Source organism: Pezoporus occidentalis, unplaced genomic scaffold, assembly GCF_034315485.1.
Source record: "Pezoporus occidentalis ecotype Australia unplaced genomic scaffold, CSIRO_AGI_Poc_V1 ctg16, whole genome shotgun sequence".
Taxonomy (NCBI): domain Eukaryota; kingdom Metazoa; phylum Chordata; class Aves; order Psittaciformes; family Psittacidae; genus Pezoporus; species Pezoporus occidentalis.
The window spans coordinates 4,698,614-4,715,005 of NW_026913425.1; the positions used below are offsets into that span (position 1 = coordinate 4,698,614).

The 16,392-nt window shown below is 38.7% G+C and overlaps 1 long non-coding RNA gene across 1 annotated transcript in view; it reads left to right on the forward strand.

Moving 5' to 3' along the window:
• The window catches only part of LOC134160439 (uncharacterized), a 456,110-nt gene extending 449,754 nt beyond the window's left edge, over positions 1-6,356 (forward strand). The window contains exon 2 of the long non-coding RNA XR_009963547.1: positions 6,143-6,356. This is a non-coding gene — a long non-coding RNA (uncharacterized LOC134160439). The remainder of the gene's footprint in view (positions 1-6,142) is intronic.
• Positions 6,357-16,392: the final 10,036 nt, after the last annotated feature.

Consider the following 16,392-nt stretch of genomic DNA (forward strand, 5'->3'; position numbering starts at 1 on the left):
CTAAATCAGTAATTTCTGTGTTTATCAATGTTTAATAGGGTTAGATAACAAACTAATCATGAGGCTCCAGAGGTAAGGGAGATACAGTTTCTCAGCATGACTAGTACATGTCTTCTCCGCTAAGAGCATTAGGCAGTCTGTTTCCCTGGAATTCCTCCATCTCCTTCAGGCATATTAATAGGTCAGGAATGACTAATTCAGAAACATTTGTGTACTCTTTACCAATGGCAGACGACCACCTAACTGAGAGAATGTTGTTCCTGTCCTGTGTTTTGACCTAAATTCAGATTGTGCCAGGTCCAGGATGTTTCCTATAATTAGACGTGTTTGGAAACAACTTCAGAACCCTTTCTGTAAGCTTGCTTGAGACAAGGAGCATTTGACAGTGGGCAGTAAATAACTAAGGTTTCTTCTGGATTGATCACTGTTTGTCTGAATTATATAGAGGTAGCTATTTCAGTGGGAAGGAGCATCATCTGTTTTAATCTCACTGGTAAATAGAGACAGCATCCCCTTGAAAGGTGACTTTGTAGAAGCTCACTATCTTAGGAAATTTGGCTCCTTATGCTCTAAGCACCTTGCTGAATGTGAATGATATCTTCAGCAGATGGATTTCATATCTTTACAGTAGATTGCAGGATTTCTTGTTTAATTACTTAGTCCCCACTTCAGGACATTATTTAACATCTCCAAAAGAAGATTCCTCTATGAGTGAAAACTTTGCACAGGCTTAGATAATTTCTATATTGCATTGTCTGCTGTTTTTTATTTTTATACTTCCATCATTTTTTCTACCTCTGCTGTGGTACCTCAGATTGATCCATGCAGTAGTTCTCCACATCTTCAACACTTTGATTGATAGATTGTGTCTACCTAAACTGCAGTGAATTTTTTTAATCTGATGTAATCCTTAGCCAAAGATCAGGCTTATTAAGTCTGGTTTTAGCTGTAGAAACCCTGGTAAGTTAATGTTAGTCCTCAAGAAAAAGACTGTGTAGAGATAAAGGGCTCTTATATGTAGAGATTTCATACAAAGGCATGTTAAAGTGGACAGAATATACAGACATGTGGATGATAGGAAATCTACAAGAAGAAGTGACAAAAGGAATATTTAGGCATTTTCTTTGAGATGTTAAGATGAGATGGTGAAGTCTCTTAAGATGACAAATCTCATCATTAGGACTAAAAAACTTAGTGATGCTGTGAAAAATTGGCCTAAAAGGAATAAACATATTAATTTTGGATGTGAAGCCTCTGATTTCTGGATGTTTACTTTTCTTTTTTTTTTTTTTTTCTGTTTTCTTTTTAGGAGATCCCTCATGAACTGAATAACCTACAAAAATACAAGCTAAAAACACAGTTGTCAAGTTTTCTCATTGATTTTGAAGGTTTCTGTCACTGTAGCCATTGCCTGAAAATACCCTGGTGAGATATGGATCTGAGGGAAATGTAACAGTAACATACTGCCTGTAACCTTTGTGGTTCAAATATGCATTCCAACATCTTAAAGCTTTCAGGGCCTCAGAGAAAGTTTCTTTCCCTCTTGGTTCCACTGTGTCACAGCAGGGTATTTCTCTCTTTAGCCTTTTGCAGATGAAACAGAGGTCCTTTATACTACCCTTTGGGTAGTATAAGAAGTGTGCTAGTGAGCTGTGGAAACCGTTTTTATGTGTTTGTCATACTTCGGAGAGAAGATTGCCATGTTGTTGCCCAGCAGTGCTTGACCTGGAGCCCCTTACAGGTCAAATGCAAACAAACCATTTATATATGACATTCAAAAGAAATAGCATGCTTGATATTTGCAAAAGACATAGGTAAATGCACAGAATACATTTAATCTACCTATGCTGAACCTACACTATTGCCTACACTATCCCCCCATTGCCTTGCTCGTTGCTTCTATCAAGGCTGAAATATATACAAGGATCTCATTAACGGACAAGGGAAGAGCTACTGATATCATTTACCTGGACTTTTGTAATGTCTTTGGCACAGTCCCCAGAACATCCATCTCTCTAAATTGGAGAGGTACGAGTTTGAATGGATGGATTATTAGGTGGAGAAGAAATTAGCTGGATGATTGCATCTGGAGAGTAATGGTCAATGGCTCAATGTCTGGATGGAGATCAGTGATGAGTGGTGTCCTTCAGGGGTCTGTAGTGGGACTAGTACTGTTTAATATCTTCATCAGTGACACAGACAGTAGGATCAAATGCACACTCAGCAAGTCTGCAGATGACACCAAGAGGAGTGGTGCAGTTGACATATCTGAGTGACAGGATGACATCCAGCGGGACCTGGACAAGCTCGAGAAGTGGGTGCATGTGAACCTCAGGTGGCTCAATAAGGCCACGTGCAAGGCCCTGCACGTGGGTTGAGGCAACCCCCAGTATCAATACAGGCTGGGGATGAAGGGATTGAGAGCAGCCCTCCAGGGAAGGACTTGGGGGTACTGGTGAATGAAAACTGGACGTGAGCAGCAGTGTGTGCTTGCAGCCCAGAAAGCCAACTGTATGCTGGGCTACATCAAAGGCAGCTTGTCCAGCAGGTCAAGGGGGGTTTACTCTTTCTCCACCGTTCTCATGAGACCCCACCTGCAGTACTGCGTCCACCTCCGGGGGCCCCAGTGTAAGAAGGATGTGGACCTGTTGGAGCAAGTCCAGAGGAGGGTCATGAAGATGATCAGGGTACTGGAGCACCTATTCTATGAAGACAGGCTGAGAGAGTTGGGGTTGTTCAGCCCTGAGAAGAGAAGGCTCTGGGGACATCTTGTAGCAGCCTTTCAATACTTAAAAGTGGCTGATAAGAAAGGTGGGGATGGCCATTTTAGGAAAGCCTGTAGCGATAGGACAAAGGCTAATGGTTTTAAACTAAAAGAGTGTAGATTCAGACTAGGAAGGAATGTTGTTATGATATGGGTGGTGAAACACTGGAGCAGGTTGTCCAGGGAGGTGGTAGATGCCCTATCCCTGGCACTGTTCAAGGTCAGGTTGGAGGGGGGTTTGAGCAACCTGATCTAGTGGAAAATGTCCCTGCCCATGGCAGAGGGGTTAGACTAGGTGATCTTTAAAGCTCCCATCCAACTCAAACCATTCTATGATTCTATGATTGATCCTACAATTCTATGATTTTTGTATCTCTTTAGTAATTCCCAACTAGTCTTTTGATGTAATCACCTGTACATGACTGATTAGTTTACTTTCTAACAAACTGTAGAATTTAAACAGGAGAAGTCAATAAGAAGCTAGGTGACTTGTATATCAGAGGGAAGACCTTTTTTCACAAAATCTCAATTCTGAATTAAGCTGTAAATTCACAAACCTTCTTAGCAGAAGGGCATTAGGAAAATACTATTCACTGGGAGAATAGTGCAACACTGTTTCACAAAAAGGTTGTGGAATCTACATCCTTGGAGATATTTCAAAGCCCTCGGCAATGTGATTTAACTCTGAAGTTAGTTCTTCTGAAGACAGATTCCAGCAGTCCCTCCCAAACTAGATTTCTCTCCATCATTTATTTAATTGAGACATGCATAAGTGCCTGATGAGATGTTATCTCATCTGATGATGTCTGAGATCAGATGTTATTGTAAGTGAACATTTTTGGGTGGATTTGGGATAAACTCAGAAGACCTACAGAAAGCCTATAGGAGTGAAGTTATTTGCTTCATTTCTGTTGTTTCTGTTGTTACTGGTAAAATTTCCAGTGAAAAATGTCCATATTTTGTTTTGGTCTGCAGGAATACACATCTAGTTGATGAAATAGCCTGCTGCTAATGTAGTGTTTGCTCATGGTGAATTTAAAGTACAAAACAGCTGTCAACTTGGCAAGCCTTTGGCTGTCAGGGATGATGTATGTAGAAGAGATTTGGAATCTAGTGAGAAAAAGGTGATTTATAAACAAGCTGTTTCACAGCAATTGCTATCTGACAAAATTGTTTTGCAGATCCATGAAACTGTTTCCATTCACATACTCCCCTCAACTCAGTACAACTTCTACTTATTGCCACATTGCTTTTGACACAACATAGTATCAATAAAGAAGATGCAGGAAATGCCGAGGGGTAAAACTTAAGATGGCAATTTAAAATGTGAAGACAAAGCAGTCCAAATAATGAGATGTTCTTAAGTTTTTACTGCTTGGCTCATTGGTACCAAACTACTTGAAAGTGTCTCTATCTGTAGATTCCACTACCTACTCTTTTTTTTTTTTTCCAGTCATTCTCTAAGGAAAAGTATCTTGCAAATACTTTCTATTAACTTGCATTTAACACAAAGAATTCAAGATCATTTTGCAGGCAGAGTCATGTACATTGAAAGATAAGCTACCTCCATTTACTTCAGGACATAGCTATGTAAAAACACATTCATCACAGAGCAGCTGACGCACTGCAGTATTACTCCCAGATTCAATTTCCAGTAACTTTTCTGCAAGTGCTCACATTCATATTGTCCAAGAGCAGGTCATACTCTATCTGGCTAATGAAGAACAGCATGTGCCCACTCAAAGTATGGGCTCACTCATCTCAAAGCGATATTGTTATTCATGAATATGTATTCAATTATTTTTAGAAGTATTGAATCATTTGACTTCAATTAAACACATTTTCTCAAGTCCATCTCAAAATACAGTGAATGTGAGAGATATTTGGCTTAAATATTTATTAAGTAGGAAATAGCATTTCTAACAATAGTGCAACTTATTTAAGGTTTAGAGATAATTTTGCTGATTAAGCATGTATCTGTATATAAATAATATCCTCGTAGATTCATCTAGTGGTTATAATATTAATTCCTGTGTTTATTACTGACCAGTATTTCAGAAATACTTGTGCTATAGGTCAGTCCAAGATTTTATTACAAGATGAGGTACCTCAAGCAAAATATACACCTCATTTCAATTCCACTAAGTCTCAGGAAAATTCATACACGTACTTCACAGAGCCAGAATGTCCTCATGATACAAACTGAATGAGGAACAAGCTTTGAATGCCTTCTCTGCTCTCTCTGAATATTGCACCCCTCTCCTTGAAAGGGAAGGACACACTTTTGCAGTGGATAGTTTTATTCCCAGTAATTCAAAGGTTTATACCTCTTCAGCTCTGGATAAAATAGACAAAGAAGATGAGCTCCTTTAGATCTTCTCACCCAATTCTCATCAGACTATGAGTCTACCAGGCTTCTGCACCTCGTCCATTAGAGAACTGGAGAGAATGATGCTTCTCTACTTGTCTGTAGTGTATAGGTACCTTAATGACTGTGCAGTGCTCAAATTCTAAACTGTTGGAAGCCACAAAAGGATTGGTAGCTAGTGGGTGACAGCAGGAGTTCACTGGAGCAGGCTGAACCTGCTCCAGTGTTTTCATTTTGTAGAGCACTGAATTACTTTGCTGTAGTTGGCTGAAATCTGAGTTATGAGGTTCATGCTCGCATGTATTGTCTACCATAGTTGCAACAGCAACAGTAACTAAATTAAAACAAGAGAAAAAATAAAATTAGATGTAAAGTATGAAACCAAGAATCAAAAGGTGTCAGAAGGAGCAGCAGTTCTCAGCAAGGAAGAACTTTGCCCCAGGCAAAACGTGGCTGAGCAGGACTTCATGGACAGAAAGAGATGGTCCATGAAAAGCCCCCTAAGTATCTTGTAGTTTTGTGATGAACTTAATCCAGTTTAGTGACCTTAAGTTGCTAAGCCACTGGCCATCATATTTGAAAAATCATGGCAGACAAGTGAAGTCCTCGACTACTGGAAAAAGGGAAATATAACCTCCATTTTCAAGAAGGGGAAAATGGGTGACCCAGGGAACTACAGACCAGTCAGTCTCACCTCTGTGCCTGGAAAATCTTGGAGCAGATTCTCCTGGAAGGCATTCTAAGGCACATGAAAAACAACAAGGTGCTTGGTGACAGCCAGCATGGCTTCACTAAGGGGAAATCCTGCCTGACCAATTTGTTGGCCTTCTATGATGGGGCTACGGAACTGATGGACAGGGGTAGAGCAGTTGATGTCATCTACCTGGGCTTGTGCAAAGCGTTCGACACTATCCCACACGACATCCTTGTCTCTGAATTGGAGAGACATCAATTTGATAGGTGGACCACCCAGTGGATAAAAAACTGGCTGGATGGTGGCATGCAAAGAGGTCAACAGTTCAGTGTCCAGCTGGAGACCAGTAATGAGAGGTGTCCCTCAGGGATTGGTCTTGTTTAACATCTTTGTCGGTGACATGGACAGTGGGATTGAGTGCACCCTCAGCAAGTTTGCCGATGACACCAAGCTGTGTGGTTTGGTTGGTAAGCTGGAGGGAAGGAATGCCATCCAGAGGGACCTCGACACGCTTGTAAGGTGGGCTGATGGCAACCTCATGAAGTTTAACCATGCCAAGTGCAAGGTCCTGCACCTGGGTCAGAGCAATCCCAGGCACAGCTACAGGTTGGGCAGAGAAGAGATTCAGAGCAGCCTGGCTGCAGTGTGCACTCACAGCCCAGAAAGCCAACCGTATCCTGGGCTGCATCAAAAGGAGCGTGACCAGCAGGTCGAGGGAGGTGATCCTGCCCCTCTACTCTGCTCTTGTGAGACCTCACTTGGAGTATTGTGTGCAGTTCTGGTGTCCTCAACATAAAAAGGACATGGAACTGTTGGAACAAGTCCAGAGGAGGGCCACGAGGACGATCAGGGGACTGGAGCACCTCCTGTATGAAGACAGACTGAGGAAGTTGGGGCTGTTCAGTCTGGAGAAGAGAAGTCTGCGTGGAGACCTCATAGCAGCCTTCCAGTATCTAAAGGGGCCTATAGTGATGCTGGGGAGGGACTCTTCATTAGGGACTGTAGTGATAGGACAAGGTGTAAAGGGTTCAAACTTAAACAGGGGAAGTTTAGATTAGATTTAAGGAAGAAGTTCTTTACTATAAGGGTGGTGAGGCACTGGAATGGGTAGCCTAGGGAAGCTGTGAATGCTCCATCCCTGGTGGTGTTCAAGGCCATGTTGGACAGAGCCTTGGGTGACATGGTTTAGTGGGAGGTGTCCCTGCCCATGGCAGGGGGGTTGGAACTTGATGATCTTAAGGTCCTCTCCAACCCTAACTATTCTATGATTCTATGATCTTGTTCTTTTTTGAAGGTTTCAAACTGGATGCAGTATTCAAAAGTATTTAAATGAATGCTAAGCAGAGGAATAATCCCTTCCTTTGGTCTACAGGATGCACTGTTAATACAGCCCAGAATACCTTTGTTGTTCTTTGCTATCAGGGTGCACTGCTGGCTCACAGCTTGCTGCCTACTGGGACTTCCAGTATCTTTTCTGCAGAGCTGCTCCTAGGCCTTTCTTGGATCTGTAGCAAGAGGTTTCTCCTTCCCTGGTGGAAGAATTTGCCTTTGTCCTCCAACCTGTCTGTGTATATCCGATGACAGCCCTGCCTTTAAGCACATCAAGAGGTATCTTATTTTGGTGTCAAGAGCAAACTTGGTAAGTGTTCACTCTCACATCCTTCAGAACATCGGTGAAGATGTTATCAGGACATGTTCTAAGACAGATTCCTGCAGTACTGTATTTGTTAATCAGCACTGAGATAGTGAACAACCCAGTAACCACCAGTCTTTGAGCCTGGTCACCCAAACTCATTTTTTCAAAAATTCATTGAGTTGCATATAGACTGCAACATTCTAATTTGGATGCAAGACTATGGTGGAAGATGGTGTCTAAAACATTGCTAAAGTCAAAGACAATCTACTGCTCTCACCCACACTGGCACCAATAATTTTAAAAATGGTTAAAAAATTATTTTCCATCATGAAGTTATAAAACATACCAGCAGAGAGCAGAAGCCTTTGCCCAATGCGGTGAAGTTTCTTTCTTTTATTCGCTTTAGATTTCTAGGAGCTACTTTAAAATTTGGTGCAAGCTAGGATATTACAAAGCAAAACCATAAATGGAAGTATGAAATACTGACACAGTGTTTCAAGTGGAAAAACTTGATTTCACTGTGGTATTGAGTTAGGTCAAAAGTCCTAAACATGATGGACAGACTGTTGAGAATTCTGGATGCATTAGCAACAGAAGGTCAGCTCTTAAAATGCCATGTAACCTCTCAGTCCATCTCTTCATCTACTTTTTAGAAACCAGAAAAGTTTAAAATTAGAGATCACAGGTAATATTTGAACTTCTGAGGAAGAGAAAACCTAACATGAAATTCCATTAAGGATATTGAACCCAGCTACTTAAATTCAAAAGAACGCTGAGGCATTTACTTCCAAAGTAATCAATGCTACACTGTACCATATTCAATCCAAACTGAATAGAAAGGCTATAAAATTATGCAAAGTCTGAAGTCCTCACACTAACTGAGAATATTACAGCAACACCATTTTAAGATACTCTTCACATATAGGGTTTCATTTTCCAAAGTCATCTGATGTGAATCAAAGTATCAGGCTAAAGAAAGATTACTGAAATCAGCTCAGAAGCATTGGTTAGCTGATGCAGGCAAACAAAATTTTGCACAGTGATGAGTAAAAAAGTGAACCTGGTGGAACAGACAGAATTTATCAATTTTGGAGTAAAAAATAGAGAAAACTCTTTCTTCTCATATGCCCCTTAAAGGGAGCTTATTCTCACCTACAAATTATCAGACACTAAAGTATCCAAGCTATGAAATAGAATTTCTGCTTTAGTAAATTTATGTCTAGAAGAGAAAAAGCTACCGAAGAAGACCTGGAGGCTATGCGTACATTTACATTTGGAAATAATTCAAGACAGTCATAGATCTTTATTATGCTTAGATCGTTTGTTTCATCTCATCTCTAAGTCATTTAACATATTTGTGCTTAATACTTGTAAAGAGAAAAAGACAGAAGGAAGGAACCCCTCAGTTACCCTTCTCTAATTCCAGATGGGTGTATGACAGTTCTCATTTCTAGAAAGAATACACAGCACAACAGTGAAAATATTCCTTTTAGCTCAATCTGAATACATGCTTTTTCGATGGTAATCCAAGCACAAACCCCTACAAATGTTCATTAAGATGTTACTGATCAATGTTAGCCTTCCCCAAGACCAAAAAATTAGTATTCCAAAACAAGTAGGCTTTAAATTATGTAAATACAATAGAAACTTCATTGCCTTAGAGCAATCTTGAAGCAGTTTGATTTTCAAATTATACGTGGCATAAGTTTTACAGACAGAGGGGTAAATAAATGTGATAATAAATTTTTAAAAACAGTGAATAATGTATCTTTTGTTTTAATATGAAAACTTCTACACACACGCAGCTTGAAATCAGTTCAAGAAATTGTGTGGGGTTTTCCCAAGCACCTAAAATAGGAATAGTAGTTTTTGAATAAAATAGTATCCTTCACAAAGCTATTGTGGAAGGATACATGTTTCAATTGCAAAATTCCTCCATGAATTTGTTTGCCTAAGAACACTTCAGTCATTCTGCATTTCATAAAGAAGAAATGAGCAAGTTATGGACAGCTTGAGGCATGGAGAAGTGGCAATGATACAACTCAGCAGTCTTCTGACAATGGTGCTAAAGTCAGCAGTCATCAAGAGGAAGACATAGGATATTCTCATTGTTAATAATCATTAGAAAACAACCAATTTAGGCCACACTTACTCAAGAACCATTATATCCAAAGTGGGAAGCCAGATAGTCAAGGGAGCCACAGTTCACTGGCTCAGTTTTCATGTTTGTGACACACAACAGTAGAGTTCACACTGTTCGTATTTCATTTTGTTCATGAAAAATCACTATAGTTAATTTATTTATCACTTTTTATATGAAGAATCAAAATCCAACTCCAACTGTTTTTTTTCCCCTATAACTGCCAGCTGAAACTCATGCTGAATTAATCTGAGTCTTCTTGTGCAACACACGAAATAGGGCTTACGTTACAACCTGATTCAAGCACTGAGCATGAGGACGGATCAGATGAGCTCTAGAGGTACGTTTTGGTCTAAATTATTATGTGATTCTATACATTCTTGCACTGCACCTTTGCTGTTTCAAGGAGACACTAGACAAATGGCAACATTTTCTCCCTCAGTGCTATATTTCCTTTGATAATTAAGTAAAAATTGTTCATAAGTTTTGGGGATATATTTTAGGTTAAGAGTGTAAGTATGACTTTGGATACACATCTGGCATCCCTTAGGCTTCAGAAGTGGCTTCAGTCAGTGAAACAATTTGGCTATTGAGTGCTTGTGGTAAAAGTTGGGAAGGGTGAAAAAGACCTCCTTTTCTGTATAGGTAAAAGGTCCTTTATTTAATGAAAAGCAGCAAGAAGGATTTAGAGATATTTACCCTCAAGCATCCAACTAATCATACAGGCAGAGAATTCACCTGAGAGGTAGGAGACATAAACTTCAGTTAAAGTCAGAAGGCAGTGAAAATTGAGTCCAGCATATTCACAGTAAGTAGTCTGATCATGGGACTTGTGGAAAATTCTGATCGCTTCTCCTGGTGCTGTGTTGAACAAGAGCAGTGTAGTCTAAGACACAGAGAAATACTTTCAAACTTTATTAAATTTGCGTAGGATCGAGAAACCCAACTGCTTCCTGCTGGCAAGCCCTGATGTCCTTTTTTTGCATGCTCATTAACAGCTACTCAAGCACTTCGGCAGTTTTCTAAGGAAAACGTTAGTGCCTTAGTCCACCAGGTACTTATGTGTTCAAAAGTAGCTGAATTGAAGTTTGGGGATTCACATTTTACCCTTCACTGCTTAATACATCTAAATACTGGTGGATAAAACAAGGCTACATATACAGAAAGAATTAACTTGAGGAGTTAGGAAGGCACACAAAAGAGAGGAAAAATCCATCAGTCAGTCTGATAGTAGTGAGAGGGTGATTCAACAGAAGAAAGTGCTCTCTCTGTAATGAAGGAGAAATACCTCCCAGTGGAAGGGAGACCAAAGGTCAAAGACACAGCTTTTCCGTGCGCAAGATGGAAGAAGCACACACTTGGCTTCACTAATTTAATGTTCAGAAAAAAATTCTGCAATAATATCTGCATGCCTCTGCTTTTTAAAATCGATGTTGCTCTTCTGCAGTAGCTTTGATGTACCAAGAAACCTAAATTTTAAACACTTCTCTAGTTTTGAGCAGAGTTACTGTAGCTGAAGTTAATTGATAGGAAGAGCAGTATGGTTTCAATTTGGATTATATTCCATTCCTTTCATCTGCAAATGGTTGCTAACTGAAAAACCACACTAGGGACTGACAAAAATAGATATGATTTTCCTGATATTGTAGGCTGTACAACGAAAGGACGCCTTTTGGTGGTGAGGAAAAGAAGAACTGCTCTTACAGTTCCTAGTAGAGTTTCTAAGGCTGGGGAAGTAAGTCTTGTATGGATAAAGACAGCCTTCCCTGAGGATGGAAAAGAGGTTTTTTGTCTAAGGCACTTCTCTCAGTTAAAGGGCGAAGAAAAGAAGAAAGCAGCTAACAATCAATTTCTGGGCATCAGCCAAGGAAAGATATGCCTCAATCCATTAGGCTGAGAAGGTTTCATTGTGTAGCTGTTCTAAAAGATTAAGTAGCATGGCTGACTTCAGACTGAAGAACCTGAATTAGAATTACAACATCCACTGATATAAGTGACTGACAACAGACTGAAGATTGTACTTTATAGGCCAATATAACATCCTGACCTGATACAGTGTTTAAATACTAGAATCTGTACTGATAAAGATGAATAAAATTGAAATTGCATTTGAAAATCAAAATATGAAAAAAAAAAAATTTCTTTTGCTCAGAGACACTTGTTTAAATTTCATATGCCAGAGCTCAAAAGTCCCAAATGTTACTGCAGTTTTTCAGATAATAGCTTTCAATGCCAACTAGAAAAGAATATCTGCACTCTAATCTCTTGTCAGCCACAACTAAAGAAAGGATTTTGAAAATGAGCTGTTGTGCCCTGATTTTCTCTCTGTCCTCTGACTTATTCACAGGTCCAAAAAAAACTCGTGTCTGAAGGTAAGACCTTCATCTATACTAAAATCCCCACCAGCTGCCACGGAAAGAGCAGGGCAGTTTGTTTTGGGACTCTTATGTACCTTTCTTCACATGAGAACAGGATGCTGTGTACAATCAAATGTAGTAAGTGTGAGTGTAGCCAGAGAAAATACTTCATATCCAGACCACATCTCAGTCCAAGGAAAAAGTCATGGTTTACAATTCATATTCAGAGAGCTAAAGTCAGACAGGACTGGGTGACCTCATCTGCTTCTCTGTATCATAGAAAAGTATATTTGAGGTCATAGAATCATAGAACAGTTAGGGTTGGAAAGGACCTTAAGGTCATCTAGCTCCAACCCCCCTGCCATGGGCAGGGACATCTCACAATAAACCATGTCACCCAAGGCTCTGTCCAACCTGGCCTCGAACACCACCAGGGATGGAGCATTCACAATTTTCCTTTAAGCTGTCATTCAACTCAAAAATAATTTTTATGGAGCTTTGAGTTTTTAACCTGTGAAGGCCAGAACTGCAGTATTCTAGCATCAGTCTCACCAACAATGAATACAAACGCAAATAGTCTTTGCACTTCTTATATTTAAATAACAAAAATTTGGTTTCATTTGCTGCCACAATATCATCCCAGGTTCATGTAAAGGTACTTGTCCATAAATTTTCACAAGATTCATGCTTAGAGACTGCATTGTTCATGTATCAGTCCTATTCCTGTCCTATGGCTTCTTGACTTTGTGACTGGGTTTAGGAAACCAAAATTTGTAACTTTCACTGCATGATCATGTATCTTAAGGCAGGTGGTCATGTTATGATGTACCTGGCTCCAGACCATAATACACACATAATACACACACTTCTGAATAGCAGTTTAGGGAGGAAGTCCTAATGTGTGGTACTGTTTGGGTCTATAATTACATACATTTATAAATAAAATGTTATGTAGAAACAGAAGAAGACTAAGCAAAACCTGTACAACTTCTGCCTCTGTCCCATGACCAGGTCTGAAAAAGGTGCAGCTGATTTCAGCCTAAGAGGAAGTTATTGTTGTGATACTAACTATCATAATAACTACCATAAAAATAGATTTTTGAACCAGTGGAAGAGAAACTTCAAAAAATAAGAGAGCCAGGGTATGTCTCATACACTTTATGAATTACACAGCATTTTGTGTCAGGTACAATTCAGATACAATATGCTATGCACAAAAAAGTAGGAAACAAAAGCCCACCATTTTTAGATTAGTAGGAAAAAAAGCCAAAAATATCTCTTTACACTTCTTACTGAGACAGTAAGAAATACAAAAGACAATTATTATAAGTCATTACTGAAATATCCCTGCTTCTGTGATATGCCATAGGGACAGAATGTATGAGCATCACTAGTCAGCATGTGCGAGGGAAGGCCATGCCACGACAAAACCGTTCCAAACCACAAATTCTGTTAAGTACATAAGGATTACTTTGAGTTTTTTGTAATACTTGAGAGAACTGTTGCTACTTATCTTACCCTTATACTGAAGCTGCAAAAAATCCTTTGGTTCTGCAGAAAGTAAGTTCCTTAAAGGAGATAAACTAAGACAAATTAATTTCCATTCCCCTGCAAAACTGGTGGCATTTGTACCACTCCTGGATTGTATGCAAATGCAGATAAATTCTACATTTCTGTTTATATTTTTGCTTTTGTTTAAAAAATGAAAAAATTGTTTTATTAGTAGCCAGAGTAGTGTTGGTCCTAACTTCTACGACAGTGGTTGGAGTGATAGCTTCGCACTGTTGTGCTGATATTTGTATTTTTCTAGTTAAGTAAGCCTGATTTGAAACAATATTTCATGGTAAGTAATGTTTCATGGTAAGTATCAACCGAATAATTAATTGTCTTGCTAACAACTAGTAAGCACAATATCTGGATTTTTTTCTGTCTTTCAGCAGTATCCCTTGCACATGGTGCTACTGCCAGGAAGTAGAACAACACTAGGAGGTTTGGAGTTAATAGTCCTTAAAGTTTAAGGGATGGCTCTTAGGTTTTTACCTCCGTTTAGTACCTTGTTGAGGAAGTATGTCTTTCTCATTAATTCTGCTTTGTGAAAAAAGGATCAAAATACATCTTGCGGTGAACTGTGCATAACAGACACTGAAGAAGTAATTCTTCCTCCATTTGAAAATGTTTATTACTGCAAATTCCAAACCATCTCAGGCCTCAATGTCAGGAGGTTCACAAGAGGGCATCCATGATTCTTTACACATGTACAGTTTCAAAAGTAGGAATTCTTGAATAGCTTTTAAATAACCAGCTCTTGCATGAAAGGCTATTAAAGTAAACCACTGAGAGAATTTGTACAAATACTAAGAAAGTCACTGTATGAAAACACTCTTGCACCAAGAAGGCTTTTACTAAAACAAAAATAAATAAATAAATAAATAAATAAAATCATAATGGTTTCAATCTTATTAAAGAGGAAATTATAACGCCCATGTTGGAACAGATGAGCAGGCTGAACTCTTCTCTCCCATTGCCAAAATCTGAAATCAAAATTCTCTGCTTACCTGGCAATTGACTTGTATTTGCTGGCTAAAGTATTTTAGTTCTGTGTAGAATCATGGCCCTGTATATTTCGAATACACAGATGCAGAGGTAACAAAACTGAAAATTCACTCCTAACTCTGGCTGATGATGCTTTTGGAAAGAAATCTTGCTGGCCTTCAAAATCTATGTCCCCTTGAGTGTGGTTAGAGAGGGAAAGCTATTCAGAGAATAAGCAGGAGAATCTGGCATTGATTTATTGTCCTACTGAGATGATTTATTTATTCTGATTTTCAGATGCATCTGTTAGATTCTGCAATAATTCAAAATGAGATCTTTAAAAGATACTATCTAGGCAATCCTTAGTAGCCTGCCCTAAAAATGTTCATAAAGCTCATGCTAAAAAAAGGATTTCAGGAGATCATTTTACCCACCATCCTGAACCAAAATATTTCTACATCACAGCTGGCAGCATACATGTCCTGCCTACTTTTTTAGAATAGTCATAATTTCCTTACATAATCCACTCTGAAGAGTTAGAATGTTTTTTTCCAATGTCTAACCAAAGCTTCCTTTACAATTTCAGTTCATTACTTTTCATCCTGTTCCTAATGGCAAGTTCAAATTGCAGGAAGGGAGAGTTGATTGCACTAATTTATGTTAGATCAATGATTTGTATTAGGCACCAGGTGAGAAGTTACAGTTGGGTCATTGACACAACTCTGCTATCTGATAAATTCTCTGAAAAAAAGGAACTTTTTCATATTTTTCATATACATGCCACATGAGTTAAAAGAGGCGATAACAAAACTGAATTGTCCCAGCTGCTTACTGCAGATTTGACTCCAGACAGCTGCAGTATGAAGCTTATGTTGGTTTCCTGCTACTCTAACCCAATCTTTATTTTATAGTGTCCCTAAGGCATATATCCCCAGGCACTCCACATAAAAACATAATTAAAACAAACATTAGACTGAATAAGCTTTTAGAAACAAAATATCCTTTTACTGTTAGTTCCTCCTAGCAAAGGGAAATGCAATGATATATATTAAAATGGTTTACTGGGAAGATGAACCTAGGGAACATTTAGAAGACATAGATCAAATGAGCATGATGTACTAATATATGCTGATCCTCTGCATTCACCATGAGACAAAGATACTGATGAATCTGATGCATCAACAATATTTGCATATTAATTCCTGGAGAAATTGACAGCCAATGCAGCAGAAACCAAATAAGAGCTACAGAATTTTTAGTCAGATTAACTCACATTAACATGAAAGCTGCAGTATTCTTCACAACTTTGAAGAAGGAGAAGGTAAAAAAAAAATAAAAATAAAGGCTAAGGGAGATGCTCATCCATTTTGGTCTTTTTAAATTGGTTTATATACCAATTCTGTTGTCAGTATACCTTCTCCAAAATTGCATTAACTGGTGTGAAGAAAAGCAGATTTGAAACCAACTAGCATTTAACAGTAGAAGTCTGTGCCTTTAACCAAAGTTCTATTTATTTACAGCACCACTTCATGTAACCCAATATTTTTGATCTTAGCAGCCCAGTGAACTGGTTATCTTATATTCTGAATGTTCTGGTTTAAAAACAGCACAAATTCAAATTCTAAGACAGGCATTCATTAAACCAAGCGCATTTGTATGTTCATCATTATCCTTCTGTTTTTAAAGGGTCTTATTTCTTCTAGAAGAGGTTCCCAGTGTAATGAAGAGCTTATATATTTCTGTATTATATAGTGTCTTTATCCCTGTACCTTCTTTTTGCATTACAAAAATAGATCTTCTTATTGAAAAGAAGAATTGTAATTGAAAATTACAATTGAAATTACAATTAAAATTGAAAAGAGATGTAATTTTAAAGTTTAATTTTGGAGATGGCTAGGTTG